Source organism: Danio rerio, chromosome 23 (genome assembly GCF_049306965.1).
Source record: "Danio rerio strain Tuebingen ecotype United States chromosome 23, GRCz12tu, whole genome shotgun sequence".
Taxonomy (NCBI): Eukaryota; Metazoa; Chordata; class Actinopteri; order Cypriniformes; family Danionidae; genus Danio; species Danio rerio.
This window is the reverse complement of record NC_133198.1, coordinates 25,717,815-25,731,807: the sequence shown is the minus strand read 5'-3', so window position 1 is coordinate 25,731,807 and position 13,993 is coordinate 25,717,815. Positions and strand designations below refer to the sequence as shown.

At 37.9% G+C, this 13,993-nt stretch overlaps 1 protein-coding gene across 12 annotated transcripts in view; it reads right to left on the bottom strand.

The window, feature by feature from the left end:
* The window catches only part of rerea (arginine-glutamic acid dipeptide (RE) repeats a), a 238,223-nt gene that overhangs the window by 135,682 nt on the left and 88,548 nt on the right, over positions 1-13,993 (bottom strand). For 5 of the 12 annotated variants that reach the window (XR_012398487.1, XM_009296906.5, XM_005162201.6 and 2 more), the window contains exon 1: positions 7,444-8,027. The exons of 5 other annotated variants lie outside the window; for them this stretch is intronic. The gene's annotated coding sequence lies outside the window, so the exon portion shown is untranslated. Of the gene's footprint in view, positions 1-7,443; positions 8,028-8,329; positions 8,372-13,993 lie in introns of those variants that run through there. 2 more of the 12 variants (XM_073938962.1, XM_073938966.1) reach the window with 1 other exon arrangement.

Genomic DNA, 13,993 nt, shown 5'->3' with positions numbered 1-13,993 from the left:
TGCTGCAGTTTGGAAAGATTAAGTTTTTTTTGACAACTTTTTTTTAGGGCAACAGTATCTCCAACAGAAAAGGAACCTCTACATTAAAAGCCACGGGTCCAAAATATTTTCAATGTTTCTTAAAATAATTTTGGGGCAATACCGTGAAATCGAAATATTTTTATTTAAGGTTATCATACTGTCAGAATCTTATACCGACCCATTAGAGGTGTGAACCTATACTGGTCTCACGGTTCGGTTCGGTTACGATTATCATGCCTTCGATTCGGTTCAATTCGATATTTCGGTGCATCACGGTGCATTGACGATGCTTTCCATATACAGTTTTATATTTTAGAGGAGAGGCTATAACAAGCTGTCTGTATAAACACACAGAGACACAGCACCTGTCTCTGTCTTGAACTGTCTCTCATTCAAACACAAACATAGACAGCACCAAAGAAACAAACACACACACGCACACACACACACACACTTAAGCCCTCGCAACAGGGAGAGCTCGCGAAGAGCAGAGCAGAAAAACGGAAAAAAACAAACGAAAAAAAATAAGCACTTTTCCGACGGTCCCTTGCTTAGAGCTCCTCTCAGCGCGAGCTATCCCGGCTAAACACATATTGCGAGGGCTTAAACGGAGCAGTGCTCGTAATGTGGAGCGAGAAAAAAAGAAAGACAGCTGTGAAACATAACCAGCTTTGTCTTTTTGTAGGAAACACACTTAAGATCTTTTTAGGTTGAGAGGTTTTTGAGTTATTGCCGTCTGTAACAATGTGTGTCAAGAATATCGAAAACAAAACCAACTGAACCGCGCTCCTTTCTGGCGCCCTCCTGGATATACAGCGCCCTTAGCATTTGCCCATGGTGCCTATGCCACGGGCCAGCCCTGAGTTGCCTGAGTGTTTTAAATACTCGCGCTCACCTCCCTCGCGACAGAAAGCATAGGAGATAAATGACATCAGTACATAATAACCGGTTATGATTATTACTGAACCGATACCGAATTGTCCGCATCTGCATCGCGGTGCACCGAAGAAACAATTAATTTTGACACCCCTACGACCCATACCTAGTTGTAAATTATTCCAAATGAACCCTAACAAATAATTCCGCACCCCAAAACACAGTTGTTGTGGAAATGTACAGCCAAAACACACAAATGTGAAAAAGTGTTGTGTAAACATGCCCTTATTCTTGTTTCAGATATATGTCTCTTGTATACCAGGGCCCCAAATATTAAAATAAAAAAAGCTACCCATGACCACTCTCTGATTGATTTTCTGGATAATTTCATATCATTTTTACTGGTTACTTCACTCTTGTATGACCATTACACAAGCGGTAAACTGCAAGTATGAATGTCAGCTAAATATATGCATACCTAATGAGCATTAATGTTCATGTACCATGCTTTTAGGTTGTATATTATGGTTGAAAAAAAATGTTAAAACAAAATAAAAACATCAATGTTGACGCCCTTTTAAAATGAAAACACTTGTGTAAACAGCACCTAACATCACTGATGGAGGTTCAAGTGTCAGATCAGAGTCATGAGTTCAACAGTTATTCAAAAAATTTAAAAAAAGAGAGACTAGTCTAAAAGGTGTAAATAGGAGACATCTGAAATACAGTCAAGCTAGTGCACAACTGGGACGTCATGGCATGGAAGTATCCCTACCCCCAAAAGAACTCACAGGTTCACACCTCGGCCATCCTGTCAGTCACATTCAATGTAATGCGCATGATTTTCATCATATGGTCTTCTATTACAGGCATATAACTTCACTCCTAACCTTTTGCCTCTTGCGCACATTTCTCTTGATGCATTTCTGGACACGTACATTGAAACAGCATGTATTAAGCTACTTAATAATGAAACTATTTATACACTATCAGGATGAGTCAAGGAGAGAAAGTCTAAAGTGCTGTTTTCCTCTGCCAGCAGTAAGAGTGCACTAAAGGTTTATTTGATCTCAGAGAGATATAGCTTGATCCATCAAAGCTGCCATTATTCAACAGCAGGCCTGCCTCGTAAAGAACAATATGCATATTGTGACACACAAAGACAGCTCATCACCTGAGGGGGGAAATAAACTAAAAACAAAACAAATCCCTTGCCTCTAAAGCTAAAAGTAATCGCTATCTGCTTCAAGAGCTGATTAGTCCATTACTAAATGAAATGCTTTTTAAATTAACAATACTTCTAAAGGAAAGTCAACATGTCTGGCTTGTGAATAGAGATGCCTTGTCTTGGCTTTTTATGTCACCCGCATTCCTCTAAATTTCCTCAGTGTACAATAGAGCATTTAGCTTTTTTTAGATAGATTTGGACCCTTTGGCCCTCAGTAACAGTGTGTCGTGACTGTAAAGCAGTGATCTTTAATGGTTTTCCACCTACCACAATTAATCACAGTAGTGGGATAGTTCTAAGATTAGATTCTGCTACTCTGCATCAAAACAAGGAGCCATACACTGGTTAGTTAAGCCCTTCTTTTTCATATTCCCACAGTAAAATTGAAGGGAAAACACAACTCTAAATACAAGTTTACACAGATATTTGAAAACTGAAGATTATAAAAAGTAATCTATATGACTACTGAGGAAAGCATTTAAACAAAATGTAATTCATTTTAATGTTATTACTTGACCATTACTGTTAAATTATTAACAACAGACCTGTCATGATTTCAGGTTCTTAATTTATCGTTTATGCTTTGTTGAATTTGTTCACATTAAATAATGTTTAAGTTTACGGCAGCTGGGATGCTAGAAAAAAAAAGTAAAATAACAGACTGTAAATTACATAAATTTACTGGAAATTACAATTTAAGGAAATTTCTGTAATTTAGCATCTGTCATTTTACAGTAAATGTCTGTAATGGACTTTATTTTACGTTTTTTTTTTTTTAGCATCCAGCTGCCGTATAATAAAAAGTGAAATAACAGCTTTTTTCAGTGTATGCAACATTTCTAATAGGGCTGGGTGATTAATCAAAAAGTAATAAAAATTAACATTCAGAACCTATAATCGATCAAATTTTTCCAGACTAATTTTTTTAATTACTTTGCCTACCGTGTGTGTTCACGTGACCCTGTTCGGTTTAGCCTTAAGGCTGATTTGTACTTCTGCGGCAACTTTGCAGAAACATCCGATCTCTGGTCAAGTAGGGCGATGGACACATTTTTGACTGTTCGTTTTAGCCAATGAGTGTTTTAATTTAAGTTCTTCAATGTTGATGATGTTCAATAAATAATCATAGTAGTAGATATTTATAAATCTCTATGAGTAAAATACTTCCAGAAAACAGGTAAGCACTAACGCTAGTTTCGTTCGCTATCACATTTTAAATCAGAATTGTTCATGTGACCAGCAAGAATCAATGACATTTAACCTAGACTATAGCATATCCAAAGGGGAAGCATAATGTGTGAATTGTGTGTATTTCCTGAAGAAAAACCAAGAGTAAACAATACTGAGAAAAGAATGGCATGAATGAGTGAAACAAAGACAAAACTTCTATTACACACAGCAAAAATGAGGATGTTTATGAATAGTTGGTGAGCCGTCAGTCACAGAACACCCTTCATTCCAGCAGTCGAAGAAATTTGGATCCTTTTTAAGAGAGAAATGCTTCTAACCTAACACATGCTTTTCAAGATGAAAGCACTTGAGCAAGGACTGCACTTTTAGAATATGTTTATCACCGCAGAGAATGTTTCTCTACAAGGACAAGGACGGAGTGAATACTAGTAAGTGTGTGCGGGCGCAAAAAAAAAAAAAAAAAAAAGCATAAAAGACTCCATCTGACATCCCTAACAGAGCAGGAAAACAGTGGGGCCTATGGGACCCCCAACCTCACTTTATGACCATGTGCTGAATTAACAGGTCCAGATGTCCCCTCTCACTTAACATGTGCGAGACATCTCGAGCAAAGGGCTCGGATGCTTTAGGGCTTATTAAAAAAATATCAGTTTCAATTATACCCATTAACTTCTCGCGCTCCTCAGGTTTACATTTATTTGACATCAACAAGCCTGAGATGTATGCTTAACGCATAAATCGACCAATCGGGCGGCTGCAAATCCACCAGCTTCTGGCGTGGGTAGGGTGAACGAAGAAAGAACAACAAATAAGACAAAAAGTGCTGCTGAAACACCATACCACGTATCCGTGAAAGCCTGAGGAATGAGTCAAACAAAGACGAGCCTATTAGCAGACAGATATCAATCTGCTCTTAGTACTTGCTGCTGCAGAAGCATTCAGACGACTCAGCTGCTTGGGCTGTTTATAGTTTGACAGTGTCAGGTCTCTTTGTCACTATAGGGCTATGAGCAGGCGCCTGTGGTTACTGTATCTATTATCAAGGGGAAAGTGCCAACACATTCTTGTAAACAAAGGAGAGTCTACCTACAAGTTCGCCGAGACAAAGCCCAACCTGAAAACGCTTGAGGCGTGCATTCAAAACAATCGGAGCTGTTCTCAGATCTCACTGAAACGAATTTAAGCAGTCAATCACGGATTTGGCTTAAGGTTTTCCAGCAAAACGCGAGGTTAATTACCTCTGCCCCTTCTCCAATTCATTAAGCATATAGCTAGGCCTGCGATGCGGATGCAGAAGGCCTCTTCTCTCATAGATATGCAGCGTAACACCAGCCAGTTCCATCATGCGAGCAGATTAAATAACATGCCTGCCCAAGCCCCGTCAAACATTCAGCAGCCACCGCACACCAACTGATCCGCTACAACACATTTCATGAAGAAAGCCCTCCGTCAGCCCTGCCACACCACCGTTTGATCAGACTATCGCCCGTTTGATGCTTTTAAGGTGGAGGATAACACACAGAACGCATCTCTAAGATGTGGGGAATTCAGTTGAATGCAAAAGAATGATTCTTTTTGCAGGGAAAACACACAGGCTAAATGTCACTGTGCGCTTAGGCATTAAACATTTAGTAGCCATTCTCGACTGCTCAAGCAAAGAGGCAAGCAGTTGTTAAGGGAGAAGGATGACACAGTTAATCATACACCCACACACTGCAAATGAAAGCCCGGCACTCAGATGTATAATAACGAGAATATTAAAACATACAGCATCCACAAGTCATTAAAAAAAGAAGAGAAAAAAATGAGCAAGAGAGCCCAGTCATTCACTTGAGATGACAAGGACGTTTGGAAACACCTAGCGCTAACTAATTAGCAGCATTCGAATCTAAACAGGAGACGCTGGCTGCTACAAACAGACAGGCTGTGTTCAAATATTAAACTGGCCGTCCATGTATTTTAAAGTAATCTAGCTCAAACAGGTTTCCCTGAGTGTAACAAAAGACAATGAAAACATTCTGTTCCTTGCTGTAGTCTTTAGTTCCTCTGCAGGAGACGCTTCACTAAATGTTTGATTTCTTTCACCTCAGGCTACCCTCAAAGCCATGGCATGTGTAACGGGGGTTTATAAAAGCTTTTCTTCTTGCTCTCTCGCTCTCCATTTTCTATGAACCGAAGGATTAAGACAGATACTCTGTACATAGTTGTTATGATTACAGATTACTGATGTCTATATGTCTCCAGACTGGTCAATTCCATCGTTTAATCCTTTTATTTGTGTGACCATGAGTTGAGATCATGGATTTCTCTGTTTGGGTAACTGATAAAGCTACTAGTAGAGTCTGATTAACCACCACAAAGCGTTTGATACACCAATTACCATCTCACTACACAACTGAGATGAGGAAACATCCCAATGTTGGGGGATGGGACGATCACTTCTGACCACAAAAGAGTAGGCCCATTTTAGCACAAGTAGCTACATCTCTTACATATGCAAAACATGGCAAGGCTCCTTTAATGCTAACCCTAGGAACTGAACAGTCACATGAAATTCAAGTATGACCAATAAAGCAAAGAGGATATACAAGATGCTTCCTCCACAAGCACAGCATGGAGAACGAGATCAGATAAGGCAGGCTGTGAAACAAAAACAGCTTCAGACAAGTCTTTGTAACTTGCTCTCCTAAAATTTAAGATTCTTTGGTAGCGTTGATGGTTCCAGGAAGAACCCTTTACACCATGACATTTTTTTTAAATAGTATTAAACATTATATAGAGTGAAAAATAGTTCTTTAAACTCAATAAAATCGATATCTACCTACATAATGATATTGATGGCTCAATGAAGGAGCTTCATATTAAACTAAACATAGACAAAAGATCCTTTGTAGCTGAAAAAAGTTTGCTTTTCAAAAACAAAAAGAAAGTTTTAGGAGTATGCGTTATTAGATGTTTATTATTATTATGAAGGAATAGTTTTTTGGCAACTAAAAATTGATATTCTATGGTATTATTGTGAAAAGCCAGTGTGGGAAAATAATGTAACAAATTGGTTCTTAAATGACATCATTGAAAAGACACCCCTTTGGAACTTTTATTTTTAGACAGTTCATTGATAAATGTATTTTTAGGAGCCTAGCATGTTTTTTTTTTTTTAATGGCGATAATAGTACATGCGTATTTTAGGAAGTTTTATTTTAGAAAAAGATTTATTAATGAATTATTTACTGAGAAAAACTAAATAAAACATGCTTTATAGGAACCCAACGTGCCATTAATGTGACAAGCCTGTTTTTGAAATCTTTATTTTTAAAACAAAATCTGTTTTGTGCTACACAAACACAAATAAACGTGTCCAATGATAATTCAGAAACCAAAATAGTTTTGTCTATGGCATTATTGTTAAAACCAATGCTTAAACTTTTATTTTTTACACTAAACCCCCCACATATCACCCCATGCTCTTCCCCACTTATAACCGGCCATATTTGTTTCCATCACAGGCCAGGGGTTCATGCGTTTCAAGTTAACAAAGGGAAGTTAGGCAGACTTGGCCGCCCCATAGCAGTCTCCAACTGGTCAGGCAGGTCTACCAAAAAGCTCTCCTCCCCTGCTCCCAGGGTTTTCAGTAAACAAAAGGGCCATGTGAAGGAAAAGTACAGAGGGTTGGGGTCACAGCAAATGCACTGCTGTGATGGTGTCTGATAATGCTAAACAGCATGCTTTAATGTATTGAAGATCCTCAGCACCTCCAACTCTAAATGCACCATTTATCCTGCTACCCAAGCATTAATAATTTACTTAATGCTTGAGTTCCTCACTTAATAAAATGGAAACAAACACAGAAGAACTATGGCAGTTGCCAGGCTGAAACTTGATAGACTACTTACTAGAAAGTCATAAAGCATCCTAAAAAGATTACACACCGCCTGTCTCTTTCAACAGCGAGAGCAAAAACATGCAATAAAAAAAACAAGCTGCTGCTTTCAACTTCTGAGCCTGTAGCAATTGCCAACATTCCATCTCAATCCCCCCCATTTACCTTCCCACCCACTCAAGCCCTCTAAACTCCCTCTGTCTTCTCTCTTTTTGTACACAGCCAATGTCGCCAAGGCACTACTCACCCGCCAGTATGATGATCTAAGTTCCTATCGGGCTGCTGCAAACAACTTCAAACACAATTCCACGTCTGTTCGCTGAAAATGACCCCGCCGAACTTCTCGGCCTGGGCCAAAATCCAAGAAGCCGAGGGCTGAGCACTATCGCGCAGATACTTTATCCTGAGAGAGTCGCTGTCCATACAGAGGAGAAACGGGGCAAATGCCTCAACAAAAGACGACCTCGCTTTACTAATTTATTCGCATTCGGACCGCCCGGGGACTCGGTTTTTTTGAACGTATGCGGTTCCCCCTCCTCCCGTTCGCCGTGTGATAACTCCGTGAAGCTTGAGTTTGTGGAGGGTAGGAAATCAGTGAGTTCGGCGTTTACAGACTCCGCTTCCTTTTTCACACACGCGCGCGCGCTCACACTCACGCGCTCCCTCGCTCTCTTCCTCGCGCTTTCTTTCATATACACACACAGCACGTTCGTTCGTTCTCGCTCTCTTTCTCTCTCTCTTTCTGTTTCTGAACCCCCTCCTCCTCCTCTTCAGCTGTTCAACAGACGCATCCACATGGCTGACCTAGTCTTTCTTTATCCAGACACTAGTGAAGGAGAATTACCCCCCCTCCTCTCCACCACACACACTCACCACTTCTAAAAAGCGGGCAAAACAAAAACACGGACTGGATCGTAATGATCACCGACGACGAGCGGTCGGACGGGAGTCGTGATTGATCATAAACCGTAGGGATACACAGTCGGTAAAGAAACTGCATCGGTAAGCAAGACGTTGAGTCCAGATTCACACGGAATATTAATGTCCACGCGGACGACTCCACCTCCAGCAGCTAACAGAAAACAACAGATAGATCATCACTGAAAAACACACGCCAAAAAGAAAGATCCTACCGTTCAAATCAAGAACAGATTCCGGCTATTGATTTTTCCTCTGTCCAATAATAATGAACGCCCAGTTTTTATTGCCGTGCTTCGCTGCCAAATGATTGGGGGGCTGAGAACAAAACAACCAGTGAAAATTACACATACATTGTGCGTTGGTGCTCCCATTCGCATTTGCATATTCACATAATGAATTAATTACTCCGTTTCCCCCCCGCCCAACGTGGAAACAGCGTGTATTCACAATTGTGCGTTTAAAAAAAACGTGCATTCTTTGTTGTTGTTGAGAAGTAGAGCTGATTTAGTGTTTCCATATACAGAATAGCAAATCATTCGATCATTGAACAGCATCAGCAGTGTTGTAAAGCTATCAGATATTTCAAGAAATAGCTGAAACATTCGTGGTGATTTCAGACATTTTTGTAAGATCTTTTATTCAGTTTTCTGCAAATATTTGATTTAACGATTCTGAAAATGTCAAGTGGTCTAATCAATTACTAAAATGCTTTCCTTGCATCTTCAATACACATTTGAATATGCATTTGCAAACACATTTTCAAGGAAAAATATCTTTACTAATTCATGAGTTATGAATAAACATGCTTTAGAGCCAAAATGTGCATTTTATAAGGAAAGTCAATGTGCTGTTAAAACAAGTAACCTTGTATAAATGGGTCAAATCTGAAATCGCTTTAAATGTTTTTTTTTCTTTTCACATTAGAATATGTTAGTGTTTTCCTGAGCCAAATGAGGGAGGAAAACATGACTTTATCACGATTTACATATGCCACCATGATAAAACAAAAACTAAATAATTGTGATTTTAAAATATAAATACTTTGCTTCTATCCTTCAGACTAGTATTTACCAATTTGTCAGCAACGAAGTTTTGATATAAAATATAATTACTTGGCATGATGACTTTTTACTTCTCAAAATATGTTACACTGAACGATCATTCATTCATTCATTTTCTTGTCGGCTTAGTTCTTTTATTAATCTGAGGTCGCCACAGAGGAATGAACCGCAAACTTTTCCAGCAAGTTTTTACACAGGGGATGCCCTTCCAGCAACAACCCATCTCCTGGAAACATCCACACACACATTCACACACACACACACACTCATACACTACGGACAATTTAGCCTACCCAATTCACCTGTATTGCATGTCTTTGGACTGTGGGGGAAACCGGAGCACCCGGAGGAAACCCACGTGAACGCAGGGAGAACATGCAAACTCCACACAGAAACGCCAACTGAGCAGAGGCTCGAACCAGCGTCTTTCTTGCTGTGAGGCGATAGCACTACCTACTGCGCCACTGCTTCGCCCACACTAAACGATGATGGATCAATATTTCAACCATATTTTGACATTCAATTTCCTTAACAGTTATTTAAAACATTGAAGTAAACCATCTGAATCCATTTAAAATGCCCTCTACATATAAAACTCCTAAAACAAGACGTTTTTTGTAAAAATAAATGCATAATATACAGTGCTCAGCAAATCTCTCATTTAAATTTACATTTATATAGGATGCTTTACAATAATGTATTTGTGCATCTGTGTTAGATTAGTCAGAATTGAAGCCAAATCTGGAGCTAATCTGACAAAATAACTTGTGATTATGGTCCAAAATTAGTAGCCTAAATTTATATGTTAGGAAAAAATATTGAACAAAAACGTTTTTAAAAAAAATTGTAAAAAAAAATAAAATAAAATAAAATAGAGCAAAATTTAAAAAAAATCAAGAAATGTATAAAACTTTGATGAAATTTTGTAGCTTTTAATTATGTAGATTTTCTAATATTTTGCATGAATGTAAATGTATTATCTTTCTATTTCTAAATTCTAGTTTGGTGACTAAAATATTATTTTAATAAATATATCCATTTATTAAAACTACTTGTTCAATTAAACCAAAATAAAGTTTCTGCAGATTTCACTATGTTAACTTTAAGACATTTTAAATACATTTTAGACTTATGCAAGGCTAAATGCTTAGGATTTTTTAAAATCCCAGTTGGAAAAGATTTTTACTTGCCCTGTCAAAAATGATTATATTTTATTACTTAAAAATACAATAATAATATAAAAAAATATAGGTGCGGTCAGAATCCTCAGCAGTAAACACATGGAGAATTTTTAAACAAATATCACTGTAGGGAAGTAATTAAATGCTATTTTTAAATGACAAAGTTAAAAGTTTTATTGAGATTATGATTGTTGGTGATTGTATGTCAATAGCCAGATTAAGTAGCTATACACGAACAAGGAACATTAAGACCTGTTTAAAAAGATTTAGCATGTACAACAAAATATTGCTATAGATTTAAGACATTTTAAGACCCTGCAGATACCCTGATTAATTATTTATTTATAAATGAATAATAACATTCATTTGTAAAATGGGCTGTACTCAATTATGCTGAGCATTGTATAAGACAATGTACAAATGCATGACAGAAAAATAGCTTCCTGCATATTTGTTTTCCCACAATTTAACCCACTTCATTCCTTTCAGTTTAACTAGCTTGCTTTTAGGTCAAAAACTGTAAACATGTTCATCATGGCAGTATTTAATTATATGAATTGCACAATAAACTCAGAAGGCAACAGTGATTCCAGTCATGTCACTGATCTAAATACTACTAATCAAATGTTTCATTGTACGATACCTCAAAATCTAATAAACCAACACACACACACGCATACACAGACAAAGAAAGAGAAAAAAAAGTAAAAAAGATTTTCTCTTCACCAACGTTATATTTGCGGAGGCAGCTAAGATCAATAGGAAGTGAGTTTGGTGTACTGCGGGCCCTTTATTGTGCTGCAAACCATGTAGCCTGTCAGGTTTTCAAAAGGAGGAGGTGTCCCTAGTGATCCCAGTGCTGGCAAACGCTTTCCAGCTCCAGGGGAGCCAGAGACAGTGTGACTTCTGTTTCTCCTGACAATCCTTAGCTCTGCCATGCACCCACACGTACACACACACACACACACACACACACACACACACACACACACACACACCCCAGCAGGCAACCTCCTCCCCTCTTGGAAAGCGTTTGAGCTTCACATTCAGGCGTATTTATTACATTTACTCAAGTGCATCCATATTTATCTCCCCGAGCCGCCCTGATAGCACTTACAATGTGCCCAACAGGAAACCTGAGTCACTTGCTTATGCGAGATCCTCACTGTGCACAGGGAAGATATTTAGAGAATGCAGTTTTCAGAGAGATACCGATCATTGCTATCAGCCAATAGGAGATTAGCTACTGGCTCGTGAGAAAAATACACAACAATGCGTTTGACATGGTGGCAGACAGTTAATTAGCGCTCAGAAATGAATCAGGACGGAAGGTGCGTGTTCGCGGGCCATGTGGGGAATGCCTGAACAATGTATGGATTGTGTTCGTGCGACGAATATTAAATCATCAGGATGTTATTTGCAAACAAACCTTTCTCCTGGATGACTGACGCTCATGATCGACGCGGTGAAGCTAATACGCAAACACATTCGAATGCTATTTCACCAAATGCACTCGGCAACATAATCAAAACCCCTGTGATGGCTCTAATAAATTTTCAACTAATGCACGCTGAGAGCTCAGACAGATGTATCAAGCGCGAGCCGTGTATTCGGAGGAAATGTAAGCCGTTCAAGTTGCTTTACGAGACTGAAAAGGCAACCAAAATTGTGAATGCTTTGCATTTCATGCACTCAGATGGCTGTTCCGCAGGCATTCGCAACAGCAGATGAGATCCCATTATCAGCCAGACGAGAACTCCACCTCCAGGATTTCACAGCTCCTCTGTTTATCACATGGCCCTGTCAAGTTGGGCACCATTAAGCGATAATGAAAGGAGACAACCGGTGCAGTTACAAGCAAAGCATTCTGCATTCTACAGGCCTAAGCATGTATCTAGGAAGCTGACTGTGTCTATTCAGTTCTGCTCTGCATTCAATAGCCATCACAATGCCTCAGCTACTGTACCCTGACCCCTTCACACCACAGTATTATTCAAGATTTCTGCTTGAGATGACAAGAATTCAAGCAATATTCTGAGTTCAATAAGAGTTAGGATCAATCGACAGCATTTGAAAAAATGAATTCAACCCATTCGTTCTGTTCTTTAAAAAATAGATATGCATTTATAAAGTAATGCAACCATAAAATACTCGGCTTCAATAGTATAGCTACAAGATGTAAACAATGTTCACATAATTTTAGTGTAGAAATTACTTATATCACCCTATAGTTCACCCAAAAAATGAAAATCACCTCATTTATTATCTGTTGTGATTTATTTTCTTCTGTTGAACATGAAAGAAGATATTTTGAAGAATGCTGGTTGCTGGGAACTATTGATTTCAATAGTGTACAATGGGAATTTACTAAATTACTATGGAAGTCAATGGGTCAGTGTTTTTTTTTTTAATGATGACAACATCTTCAACGTCAACATTTTTCGGAGGCATTTAAGATCAACAGGAAGTGAGTTTGGAGGAGTGCACAACAAGTAAATGTTTGTGTGCTCCTAAAATGTTTTTGTTGTTGTTTTTGTTGAGGGTTTAAATGAAGTTTTATAATACATGATTAATAGTATATTAATACTGAACATCACAAGACAACTCACACTGCTGACTAGGGTTGTCGCGATACTATTACATCATCTTACAATACTATACTAGCTGAAGTATCACAATTCCAAATAGTATAGCGATACTTTAATTTAACTCAAATTATAAAGGAAATTGTCAGAAATGCTGTATTTTACATGTTATAATGGGTCTACTTGAATTTAATTCATAATCCCCTTATTATTGAAATTATTATTTTAAAACAAAAATTTATTCATTCTTTTTATTTTGTAGATAACTGGCCAGCAAAAAATATGTAAAAAATTATACCAAACAGTAGCATTTAGGTGAAAGAGTAAATATGCGCTGTGTGTTTTCCACTTAATAACAAAATAATAATAAATGAGAGAGGTAGAAGCATCTAATACTTTGTTGTGAATGAAAGTTGTGAATGTTTGTACACCTTTTACATGTTCCTTTAAATATCACTAACACCAATCAGCTCAGTACATCTTTAGTGGATTTTCACTGCAAAAGACCATAAAATTTCTGCAAATATTGAAAAGCTTGAGCAAATCTGGTCATTTTAGGTGAGACAAACAAAAAAAAGGTCATCCTAAAAGTCCAATGAAATTAAAATGCACAATTTTTATTTTGCAAGTGCACATTGTTAGTCTTAAAATGAGCAATTAATCCATGCAAGTTAAACCACTGATTTTTTTTGTTTGTATGTTTGTTTTAGAAATAATTAATCATAATCTAGCCAATTGCTTTCTCTCTGGAATGGCAGTTCATCTCTGATGATATAAGTTTGATGGCATGGGCGTAATATGTTTTACTAGGCCCTCCAACAACTCCTCAAAAAAAGAGGAGATAAAAAAATGAACCCTCACCCCCTACAAGGGCTGCACAATATATCATTTCAGCATGGATATCGCAATGTATGCATTGGCAATAGTTACATTGCATACAATGTTGAGTTGGGATTATATTTGAGCATAAGTCAGAGATCAAAAAACAAGATTTGTAAACATTTATTGCAGAGTTTAACTTTGATGAAGTGAAATTGTATCATTTGCAT